This window comes from Oryctolagus cuniculus, chromosome X (genome assembly GCF_051225735.1).
Source record: "Oryctolagus cuniculus isolate XC-2025 breed Fujian yellow rabbit chromosome X, ASM5122573v1, whole genome shotgun sequence".
NCBI lineage: Eukaryota > Metazoa > Chordata > Mammalia > Lagomorpha > Leporidae > Oryctolagus > Oryctolagus cuniculus.
Genome location: NC_142888.1, coordinates 84,937,917 through 84,950,290, shown reverse-complemented (window position 1 = coordinate 84,950,290; position 12,374 = coordinate 84,937,917). Strand labels below are relative to the sequence as shown.

The 12,374-nt window shown below is 41.9% G+C and overlaps 1 protein-coding gene across 5 annotated transcripts in view; it reads left to right on the top strand.

The window, feature by feature from the left end:
* Positions 1-851: 851 nt before the first annotated feature.
* LOC100358819 (NACHT, LRR and PYD domains-containing protein 12) overlaps positions 852-12,374 on the top strand; it is a 74,441-nt gene continuing 62,918 nt past the window's right edge. For 3 of the 5 annotated variants that reach the window (XM_070067446.2, XM_070067445.2, XM_051827233.3), the window contains exon 1: positions 1,546-1,662. The gene's annotated coding sequence lies outside the window, so the exon portion shown is untranslated. Of the gene's footprint in view, positions 987-1,502; positions 1,663-12,374 lie in introns of those variants that run through there. The other 2 variants (XM_017349976.4, XM_089323737.1) reach the window with 2 other exon arrangements.

Here is a 12,374-nt window from a genome sequence, read left to right as displayed (position 1 = left end):
CATGGCACCTCCCTCCAGAGAAAATTCTGTGGGCTTGGACTGACAAGTAGGAGCGTAGAATCACCTGAGACGGGGCTTGTGGTTTGTGACGTCCAGCTTCGTGGTTCTAGGCTAGCTATTCCATATCAAAATCAGGGTATTTAGCATTTCCATCTCCATAATATTGTATAAGTTGGGAATCTTTCTACTCTTCCTTTCTAGTTATTTTTTTTTTAATTTTTTGACAGGCAGAGTGGACAGTGAGAGAGAGAGACAGAGAGAAAGGTCTTCCTTTGCCGTTGGTTCACCCTCCAATGGCCGCCGCGGCTGGCGCGCTGCGGCCGGCGCACCGCGCTGATCCGATGGCAGGAGCCAGGAACAAGGTGCTTTTCCTGGTCTCCCATGGGGTGCAGGGCCCAAGCACCTGGGCCATCCTCCACCGCACTCCCTGGCCACAGCAGAGAGCTGGCCTGGAAGAGGGGCAACCGGGACAGAATCTGGCGCCCCGACCGGGACTAGAACCCGGTGTGCTGGCGCCGCAAGGCGGAGGATTAGCCTAGTGAGCCGCGGCGCCGGCCCCTTTCTAGTTATTTTGAAATATACCATAGGTTGCTGGAGACTGTAGACTAGCTAGGAAATGACCCAGCTGTTGGGCACAACGGCTGGAACTTTCCCACACCACAGAAGAGAGCTGGATGGGAATTGGAGCAGCCGGGACTAGAACCGGCGCCCATGTGCGATGCGGGCCCTTCGCCCGCTGCACCACAGCGTCGGCCCCGTCCCTAGACACTCTCAAAACCGCCCGCAGCGCGGTCTTCCCATTTTATTTTCCTCCCCTTTCCCTCCTGCTCCTCAGTGCTCCCTCGCTCCAGCAGGGTGCTTCCCTGTGGGCCGCCTCCTCTCTGAGTCATTTCCCCTTCCCCGCCCCAGAGACCTTGGCTCGCTCTCCCTACCCCTTCCCCGCCAGCAGGAAGTACAGGAAGGGCAAACTGGCTTTGGGAATCCAGGTGAGCGCTTTCATCAGCGAAAATGAGAAACACCTCCGTAGGCCAAGGGGCTGGCGGCCCACCACCTGAAGGCCCTTAAAGCCAAACGTGGGAGGTGTCACACCGCGCCCGGTGTCTCCTGGAATGTGAGGAGGGTAGCCGCAGCGCAGTGCGGCGGGCCTGCTGCGGGCTCCCCAGGGCTGAGCTCTGCGCTCGCTCGCTCGGACAGGGACCTCGCTGGGAAGCTAGCAGGCGGAGGAGGGCTGGCCGCAGAAGCCACCATGGGGGGGGGGGGGGGGGGCTTGAGGATGCACGCTTGGGGTGTGTGCGTGTGCCGGCGGGCTAGAACGTGTGGTGAGGGGCAATGCGTGTGCGACGAGGGGCATGTGTGTAGCAGCGCGTAAGTAAGCGAGCCGTGTGCAGATGCCAGCAGGTGACGATTTCTTTAGGTATCGCTGCCGGTGTGTGCGCCAGCTTGAGAGGCACTCGGGCGTGGACGGGTGCGTGTAGGTGGGCGTGAGGGCATTTTTAAGCGTGTGCGCGGGGTGCGTGCGTGCGTGCGTGTGGGATCCGTACGTGGGGGTACGTGCGTGGGGGGTGTTGCGTGCGTGGGGGCACGTGCGTGTAGGCGTGCATGTGGGGGAGGGAGGAACGGAAAGGAAGGCTGATTTACTGCGGGAGCGGGACTGACTCTGCGGTAAGTTAGAGAAGTTGTGGGGTAACAAGGTTGAAGTTAGGATTCTTAACCCCCTTTTTGTGACATGGACGGGAGGGTGCCCGTTGAAAATGTGGGAAAAACAAAAATCATAGGGTTTACATGTGAGCATCGAGGATTCTGTGGAGGCTCACCCACCACTGGTGTTTGAGAGGCTGGGGAAGACCCCGAATAGGTTGCTTTGCTATTTATCACCTGTGGTGGTTGAGTCTGTGGCGAAATGGAACAGGTGACCAGGCTGTTGTCTGATCTTTCTGTCTTGGGCTTGGGTAGACTACGTTTGCTGTTCCAGTGAAGATGGTGCCCTCAAGGTGGGGTATATGAAACAGAATCACTCCCCAGAGGGTGCCTTAGGGGCCTTCAGGATAAAGCTGGACTGAGGTGCATGGCATACAAAACTCCTCCCTGGCGGGTCCTCTCAGGAGCCTCGGGGCTTGCTGGTGGGCTCCTTGCCGAGAGATTGGCTTCTCGTGGAATGTTCTCCCTCCCCGAGGGTCTGGACAGCGTGTGGGTAGTGGGAGGAATATGGATCTAAGGTTGTGACTTTGTTGGATAAACAACTCCAAGGAGGCCCACAGATGTGGGTTCTGGTCCCATCTTTACCATTAATTAGCTCTGTGACCTTAAACAGTTTTCTTAATCTTCCTGTGCCTCACTCCTCTCATGTATAAAAGAAGGTGATATCTCCTTCACAAGGTGGAAGTGTAAATGAGACTATAATAAATTCCCAGCACATGGGAACCCTTTAGTAAATGGCAATATTTGTTAAAAAATTATATATACATTTAAATTTATATCAACGGATTTATATTTGTTAAATATAAGTACACTTATTAAATATAAATACATGGAAAGGAGGCTGACCTGCAGGTTATATACATGTAAATGTATTTATAAATATATAATATACATGAGTGTGGACTTCAAAAACTTCCTGGGGAAATTAAAATATTTATTTTGGTACAAAATTTTTAACTGATACAAAAATGTGTTATGTTTCAATGCATGTATATGTTGTATAATGTCCAGGGTAATCTATCAATCTGTTCAAACATTTTATATTTCTTTATGGTGAAAACATTCAAAATCCTTTCTTCTAGTTTTTTTTTTTTTTTGACAGATGTAAGTACAGCATCATCTGTAATCAACCTACTATGTGATAAAATACCAGAACTTCTTACTCTGGTCCAACTAGAACTTAATATCCATTAATCAGTTATTCCCCATCCCTATGTCCCCAGCATCTACTCTTAACATGTATGAAGTTGATTTTTTAGATTCCACATAGGAGCCACATCATGAGGTACCTGTCTTTCTGTGCTTGGCTTATTTCACTTAACATAATGACTTCCAGTTCCATCCGTGTGGTTGCAAATGTCAAGATTTCATCCTTTTTAATGGCTGAATAGTATTCCTTTGTGTATTTGGACCATATATTCTTTATCCATTCTTTAGCGGCTAGACAATTGGGTTTCCATCTCTTCAGCTGACTGATTTCATTTCTTCTGGTTATATACCCAGTAGTGGGATCAGTGGATCATATGGTGGTTTTAGTTTATTTATTTATTTTTTTTTGAGGAACCTCCATACTGTTTTTCCACAATGGCTGTACTAATTTATATTTCTACCAATAGTATACAAAGGTTCCTTTTTTTTTCATTTCCTTGTCAGCACTTGTTACCCTTTGTCTTTTTGGTAATGGCTAGTCTAACTGGAGTGAAATATTGCATTGTTGTTTTAACTTGTTTTTCTATGATAGTGATATGGAACATTTTTCATGCACCTGTTGGCCATTTGTATCTCTTCCTTCGAGACATGTCCGTTTATATCTGCCAGTTTAAAAAATTGGATTATTTGGGGTTCTTTTTTGCTATTAAGTAGTTTGAGTTACTTATAGTTTCTGATTATTAACCCCCTCTCAGATAAATAACTTGAAAATATTTTCTCCTGTATATTGTCTCTTCACTCTGTTGATTGTTTCTCTTTGCTGTACAGATGCTTTTTGATAAAATCCTATTCGTATATTTTTGCTTTTGTTTCCTGTGCTTTCGTGGTCCAATAAAAAAAAAAAATTCTTGCCCTTTCCAATGTCTTGAATCATTTCCCCTATGCTTTCTTTTAATAGTTTCAAAGTTTTAGATTTTATTTATATATTTTAAAAGATTTATTTGAAAGAGTTACAGAGAGGCAGAGGTAGAGGCAGAGAGAGAGGTCTTCCATCCTCTGGTTCACTCCCCAGGTGGCCGCAACAGCCAGAGCTATGCTGATCCGAAGCCAGGAGCCAGGAGCTTTATCTGGGTCTCCCACGTGGGTGCAGGGGCCAAGGACTTGGGCCATCTTCTGCTGCTTTCCCAGGGCAAAGCAGAGAGCTGGATCAGAAGTGAAGCAGCTGGGATTCGAAGCGGCACCCGTATGGGATGCCGGCACTGCAGGCAGCAGCTTTACCTGCTACCCCACAGCACCAGCCCCATTATTTATATCTTTAATTCATTTTGTGTTGAGAATTTTAAAGATTTATTTAGTCGAAAGGCAGTTATGAGAGAAAGGGAGAAACAGATTTTCTATCTGCTGGTTCACTCCCCAAATGGCCACAATGGGCAGGGGCTGGGCCAGGCTGAGGTCAAGAGCCAGGAGCTTCATTCAGGTCTCCCATGTGGTTTGTCAGGGGCTAGTACTTGGGCCATCTTCCACTGATTTCCCAGGCACATTAGCAGGGAGCTGGATCTGAAGAGGAGCACCCGCACTTGAACCGGTGCCCCTATGGGATGCTGGTGTTACAGGCTGTGGCTTAATCTGCTGTACCACAGCGTAAGCCCCTTGAGTTTATTTTTGTACATACTGAGAGATAAGGACATGTGTCATTTCCCTACATGTCAATATCAATTTTCCCAACTGTATTTATTGAAAGACTGTTCTTTTTCTAATGATTATACTTAGCACCTTTGTTAAAGATCAGCTAATTGTAGACGTGTGGGTTTACTTTGAGCGTCTCGTTCCATTGGTTTGTGTGTCTGTTTTTTTACCAATATTACGGTGTTTTGATTACTGTAGCTAAAGTCAGGTACTGTAATGCTTCCCTCTTTCTTCTTTTTTTTTACCCCCTTAAGCTTTCTTTGGACATTTGTGGTCTTTTGGTTCCATACAAATTTAAGTATCATTTTTCTAGTTTTATGAAAAAAGTCATTGGTATTTTCTTTTAAAGATTTATTTAGGGGCTGGCTCTGTGGCGTAATGGGTAAAGCCACCGCCTGCAGTGCTGGCATCCTTTATGGGCGCTGGTTTGGGTCCTGGCTGCTCCACTTCTGATCCAGCTCTGCTGTGGCCTGGGAAAGCAGTAGATGATGGCCCAAGTCCATGGGCCCCTGCACCTGCGTGGGAGACCCGGAAGAAGCTCCTGGCTTCTGATTGGCTCAGCCTCAACTGTTGTGGCCATCTAGGGAGTGAACCAGCAGATGGAAGACATCTCTCTCTCTGTCTCTCTGTCTCTCTCTCCACCTCTGCCTTTCAAATAAAATAATTAAATCTTTTAAAAATGATTTACTTATATATTTGAAAGGCAGACTTAGAGAGCGAAGGAGAGATAGAACTTCCAACTGCTGATTCACTCCCCAAATGGCTGCAACATCCGAGGCTGGGCCAGGCAGAAGCCTGGAGCCAGGAGTTTCATCCAGGTCTCCCATGTGGGTGGCAGGGGCCCAGGTACTTGGGTCATCTTCTGCTGCTTTCCCGGATACTTTTGCAGGGAGCAGGATGGGAAGTATAGCAGCTCATACTTGAATTGGTGCCCATATGGGATGCTGGTGTTGTTGGCAGCAGCTTAGCCTACTGTGCCACAATGCTGGCCTGGAAAAATGTCATGTATATTTTGATGGGATTGCATTGAATGTGTAAATGGCTTTGGGTAGTAAGGATTTTTTAACAATATTGATTCTTCCAATTCATGAGCATGGGATGTCTTTCCATTTCCATTCTTTTTTATTGCTGATTAATATTTCATCTTCATTAATATTTCATCACATTTTCTATATCTGGTCATCAGTGGGTGGTTATCTAAGCTGATTCCATATCTTAACTATTGTGAATTGAGCTCTGGTGTAAACATGGTACTAGACATGTAGCTAACTCATATGCTTATTGCCTTTGTTTTTGGTTATAGTCCCAGGAGTCAGGTAGTTGGGCCATATGGTACATTTATTTTTAGTTTTCTGATGAATTGTTTTCCATAATGGTTGTATGGATTTGCATTCCCACCAGCAGTGTATTAAGGTACCTTTTTCTCCAAATTCTTGCCAGCATAATAACCATCCTAATTTGGGTGAGGTGATACCTCATTATGGTTTTTATTTGTGTTTCTCAGATGGCTAGTGATTCTGAAGATTTTTTTCACATGTCTGTTGGCCATTTGTATTTAATCTTTTGGAAAATGTTTGTTCATATCTTTTGCCCATTTGTCAACTGGGTTGTTTGTTGTTGAATTTCTTGAGCTCCTTATATATTCTGGGTATTAATCCTTTGTCAGATGCATAGTTTGCAGAAATTTTCTTCTGTCTTTTGCCTCTTCACTTTGTTAATTGTTTCCATTGCTGTGCAGAATTTTTGCTTTTATTGCCCCTGCTTCTGGGATCTTATCCAAGAAGTCTATAGGCCTTACAGCATTTCCCCTATGTGTTCCTCTAGTATTTGATGGTTTTGAGCCTTAAGTTTAGATCCTTGATCCATTGTGAGTTGATTTTCGTACAGGGTATAAGGTAAGGGTCTTGTTTCTTTTTTTTAAAGATTTATTTTATTTATTTGAGTTACAGAGAGAGGTAGAGATACAGAGAGAGGTCTTCCATCCACTGTTCCACTCCCCAAATGGCCACCACGGCCAGAGCTGCACCGATCTGAAGCCAGGAGCTTCTTCCGGGTCTTTCATGCGGGTGCAGGGGTCCAAGGACTTGGGCCATCTTCTACTGCTTTCCCAGGCCATAGCAGAGAGCTGAATGGGAAGAGGAGCAGCCGGGACTAGAACCAGTGCCCATGTGGGATGCCGGCACTTCAGGCCAGGGCTTTAACCCGCTGCGCCATAGTGCTGTCCCTGGGGTCTTGTTTCATACTTGTGCATGCAGGGCTTCAATTTTCCCAGCACCATTTGTTGATAAGATTGTCTTTTCTCCAGGCAATGATTTTAGCTCCTTTGTCAAAGATTAGTTTGTAGATGTGTGTATTACTTTCTGGAGTTTCCATTCTGTTCCATTCATCTACATGTCTGTTTTTACACCAGTGTCAGGGTGTTTTGGGTATAACAACCCTGTAGTATGACTTGCAATCTGGTATCGTGATGCCTCCAACTTTGTTTTTATTATTTAAGGTTGCTTTGGCTGTTTGGGATCTTTTGTGTTTCCATATGGATTTAGGATCTTTTTAGATCTGTGAAATGTCCTTGTTATTTTGATTGAGATTGCATTGAATCTGTAAATTGCTTTGGGTAGTATGACATTTTTTTAACTTTTATTTAATGAATATAAATTTCCAAAGTACAGCTTATGGATTACAATGGCTTCCCCCCATAACGTCCCTCCCACCCGCAACCCTCCCCTTTCCCACTCTCTCTCCCCTTCTATTCACATCAAGATTCATTTTCGATTCTCTTTATATACAGAAGATCAGTTTAGCATACATTAAGTAAAGATTTCAACAGTTTGCTCCCACACAGAAACACAAAGTGAAAAATACTGTTTGAGTACTCGTTATAGCATTAAATCTCAATGTACAGCACATTAAGGACAGAGATCCTACATGAGGAGTAAGTGCACAGTGACTCCTGTTGTTGACTTAACAAATTGACACTCTTGTTTATGGCCTCAGTAATCACCCTAGGCTCTTGTCATGAGCTGCCAAGGCTATGGAAGCCCCCTGAGTTCACTGACTCTGATCATATTTAGACCAGGCCATTTTGATGATATTAATTCTTCCAATCCCACGAACATGGAAAGTTTTTCTATTTCTGTGTCGTCTTCTATTTCTTTTATTAATGTTTTATAATTTTTATCATAGAGATCTTTCACATTGTTGGTTAAATTTATCCCAAAATGTTTTAACTTTTTGAAGCTAGTGTGAATGGAACTGAGCTTATAAATTCTTTCTCTGCCAGAGCATTGTTGGTGTATAAGAATGCTATTGATTTTTGTGTGTTGATTTTATATCCTGCAACTTTACCAAACTCTCTTATAAAGAGTTCTAATAGTCTCTTTTCTAAAAAAAAGATTTATTTATTTGAAAGTCAGAGTTACACAGAGAGAGGAGAGGCAGAGAGAGGTCTTCTATCTGCTGGTTCACTCCCCAATTGGCCACAATGACTGGAGCGGCACTGATCTGAAGCCAGGAGCATCTTCCGGGTCTTTCACGCGGGTGCAGGGGCCCAAGGACTTGGGCCATCTTCCACTACTTTCCCAGGTCATAGCAGAGAGCTGGATCGAAAGTAGAGCAGCCGGGTCTCAAACCAGCGCCCATGAGGGATGCCGGCACTGCAGGCCAAGGCATTAATCTGCTGCGCCGCAGCGCTGGCCCCCTAATAGTCTCTTAGTGGAGTCTTTTGGTTTCTCTACATAAAAGATCATGTTATCTGCAAATAGGGTTAATTTGACTTTCCCTTTCCAATTTGTATGCCTTGGATTTATTTTTCTTGCCTAGCGGCTCAGGCTAAAACCTCCAGAAGTATATTGAATAATAGTTAATGAGGGTATATATCCGTGTCTGTTTCTAGATCTTAGTGGAAGTGATTCCAGCTTTTCCCTGTTCAATCTGATGCTGGCTGTGGGTTTGTCCCATATTGCCTTAATTGTGTTGAGGTATGTTCTTCTATACTCAATTTTTAAAAGTCTTTTTAATCATGAAAAGATGCTATATTTTATCAAATGCTTTCCCTGCACCTATTGAGATAATCATATGGTTTTTAATCTTCATTTTGCTGACATTATGTATGATGTTTATTGATTTATGTATTTTGAACCATCCCTGCATCCCTAGGATAAATCCCACTTGGTCTGGGTAGATGATCTTTTTGATGTGTTGTTGGATTCAATTTGCGACTATTTTGTTGAAGATTTTTGCATCTATGTTCATCAGGGGTATTGTTCTACTGTTCTCTTTTTTTTCCCCCTCTGGTTTTGGAAGTAAGATAATGCTGGTCTCATAAAGTGAGTTTGGAAGGATCTGTCTCTTTCAAATTTTTTGAATAGTTTATGAAGTATCGCTATTAGTTCTTCCTTAAAGTTTAGCAGCATTTAGCAGTGAAGCCATCTGGTCCTGTGCTTTTCTTTGTTGGGAGGCTATTTTTTTTAACTTTTATTTAATGAATATAGATTTCCAAAGTACAGCTTATGGACTACATTGGCTCCCCCCCCTCCGATGACTTCCCTCCCACCCGCAACCCTCCCCTTTCCCGCTCTCTCTCCCCTTCCATTCATATCAAGATTCATTTTCAATTTTCTATATATACAGAAGATCAGTTTAGTATACATTAAGTAAAGATTTCAACAGTTTGCTCCCACACAGAAACACAAAGTGAAAAATACTGTTTGAGTACTCGTTATAGCATTAAATCTCAATGTATAGTACATTAAGGACAGAGATCCTACATGAGGAGTAAGTGCACAGTGACTCCTGTTGTTGACTTTACAAATTGACACTCCTGTTTATGGCATCAGTAATCTCCCTATGCTCCAGTCATGAGTCTCCAAGGCTATGGAAGCCTTTTGAGTTCTCCGACTTTTATCTTATTTAGACGAGGTCATAGTCAAAGTGGAAGTTCTTTCCTCGTTGGGAGGCTATTTATTACTGATTCAGTCTCAGTTTCGGTTATTGGTTTGTTCTTTATGTCTTCATGCCTCAATTTTGGTAAATTATATGTACACAGAAATTTTTCCATTTCTTCTATATTTTCCAATTTGTTGGCATATAGCTGTTTGTAATAATTCTTAATGATTTTTTGTATTTCTGTGGTATCTGTTGTAACAGCTCCTTTTTCATCTCTGATTTTATTAATTTGGGTCTTCTCCTTTATTTGGATAGGCTTGCCAGTGCTTTATCAATTTTGTTTATTTTTTCCAAAAATCAGCTCTTCATTTAACTGATATTTTGTATAGTTTCTTTTTGATTTCTAGGTTGTTTATTCTCATAATTTGTATAACTTATTTCCTTCTAATTTTTGGTTTGGTTCTTTTTCTAAGTCCTTGCAATGCATTGTTAGATCATTTATTTAATATCTTTCCATTTTTTATGTAGGCACTTCTATAAACTTTCCTCTTAACACTGCTTTTGCTGAATTTCATAAATTTTGATATGTTTTGTTTTCATTTTCATTCATTTCAATGAATTTAATTTCCATTTTGATTTCTTATATGACTCTCTGTTCATTCAGGAGCATGTTGTTCAGTCTCCATGTGTTTATAATTTTTTGTTGTTAACTTCTAGCTTCATCGCATTGTGATCAGAAAAGATACTTGATATGATCTCAGTTTTTTTTTTTTGATGTGTTCAGACTTTTTTTATGTCCTAGAATATGGTATATCCTAGAAAATGTTCCATGCACTGATGGAAAGAACATGTATTCTGCAGCTGTGGGATAGAATGTTCTGTAGATGGGGCCAGTGCCGTGGTGTAGCAGGTAAAGCTGCCACCTGAAGCACTGGCATCCCATATGGGTGCTGGTTGGAGTCCCAGCTGCTCCACTTCCAGTCCAGCTCTTTACTGTGACCTGGGAAAGCAGTAAAAAATGGCCCAAGTCCTTAGACCCCTGCACCCATGTGGGAGACCTGGCAGAAGCTCCTGGCTCCTGGCTTCGGGTCAGCCCAGGCCTGGTCATTGTGGCCATCTGGGGAGTGAACCAGCAGATGGAAGACCTTTCTCTCTCTCTCTCTCTCTCTCTGCCTCTCCTCTCTCTGTGTAAGTCTGACTTTCAATTAAATAAATAAATCTCTTTAAAAAGGAATGTTCTGTATATAGCTATTAGATCCCTTTGATCTGTCTTGTAGATTTGCTCTGCTGTTTCTTTAACTTTTCATCTGGTTGATCTGTTCATTGCTGAAAGTGGGGTGTTGAAGCCCCCCGTTATTATTGTATTGGAGCTTATTCTCCATGTAGATCACTAACATTTGTTTTGTAAAACTGAGTGTCCTAACATTGGGTGCATATACCTTTATTGTAGTTATATCTTCTTTTTGAATTGATCCCTTAATCTTTATATAATGACCTTTGTCTCTTTTAGCAGTTTTTGTCTTGAAGTTTATTTTGTCTCATATGAATATAACTACTTCTGCTTGCTTTTGATTTCATTTACATGGAATATCTTTTTTCTATCCTTTGGCTTTCAGCCTCTATGTATCTTTATTGGTGAAGTGTGGTTCTTATAGGCAGCATATAGATGGTTCTTGGGGTTTTTGTTTTTTGTTTTAGCCATTCAGCTGCTCTGTATCTTTTAATTGGAGAATTTTGTCCATTTACATTCAAGATTATTACTGATAAGTATTGATTTGGTCCTGCCATTTGACATATATATTCCTGTTGTTTGTTTTGAATCTCTATGGTTCTTTTGCTAGGAGATTTTTCTGCTTTCACATTCTTTCATGATGCTGATCATCTTTCTCTGTGTGTGTGTAGTGCATCCTTAAGTATCACTTGTAAGGCTGGCTGGGAGGTGACCAATTCTTCCACTGTTTGTCTTGGAAGGTCTTTATTTCACCCTCATTTATGAATGAGGGTTTGGCCAGGTAAAATATTCTGAGTTGGCAGTTTTTTTCCCCCTTTGAGATCTTGGATATATCTCTCCTTTCTCTCCTGTTCTGTCGGGTTTTTGCTGAGAAATCTATCTAGTGAGAGTTCCTTTAAGGGTGATCTAGCATTTCTCTTTTGCAAATTTTAGGCTGTTCCCTTTGTTTTTACTTTTTAAAGTTTGACTATAATGTGCTGTGGTGAGGATATTTTCTGATCGTGCCTGTTTGGGGCTCTGTGTGCTTCCTGTATCTGGATGTCCATATCTTTCTCCAAATTGGGGAATTTTTTCTGCTGTTATTTCATTAACTAGGTTTTCCAAGACTTTTTTTTTTTCCTATACCTTCAGGATCTCCTAAGACTTCTATATTTGGTTGTTTGATGGTATCTCATAGACCCTCAACACTTTTTGGTTTTTCTAATTTTTTTCTTTATTTTATGTGTCTTCTAGATCACGTATTCTTTCTCTGCCTCTCTACATCTGTTGTTAAGGCTTTCATCTGAATTTTTTATTTGATTTATTTTTATTTATTTAATTTTTTATTTTTATTATTTCATCTGATTTTTTTTATTAGAAATGAATATTTCATTTCTAATAATTCTTTTTTTCAGTGTTGCTATCTCTTTTTCAGAATTTCTCACCCATATCATTAGTTGATATCCTTATTATTTGAATTCTTTTTCAGGCATTTTTGTCAGTGTCCCCTTCTTCACAGTCCAGTATTTATGTATCACTGTGTTCCTTTTGGAGAGTCATATTGCCTTTTTTGCTCTTGTTTCTTGTGTTTCTATATTGATTTTTTGCATCCGAATGGTGGTTCTCTTGTTACTATCTCTCTGGAGGATTTTTTTTTAATTGAAGACTTTATTCCTGAAATGTGCCTCTGGGGCTCAGTGGAGTACCTAAGACCTAGAGGTGAGTTCCAAGGGTGTGTTCCGGGTAG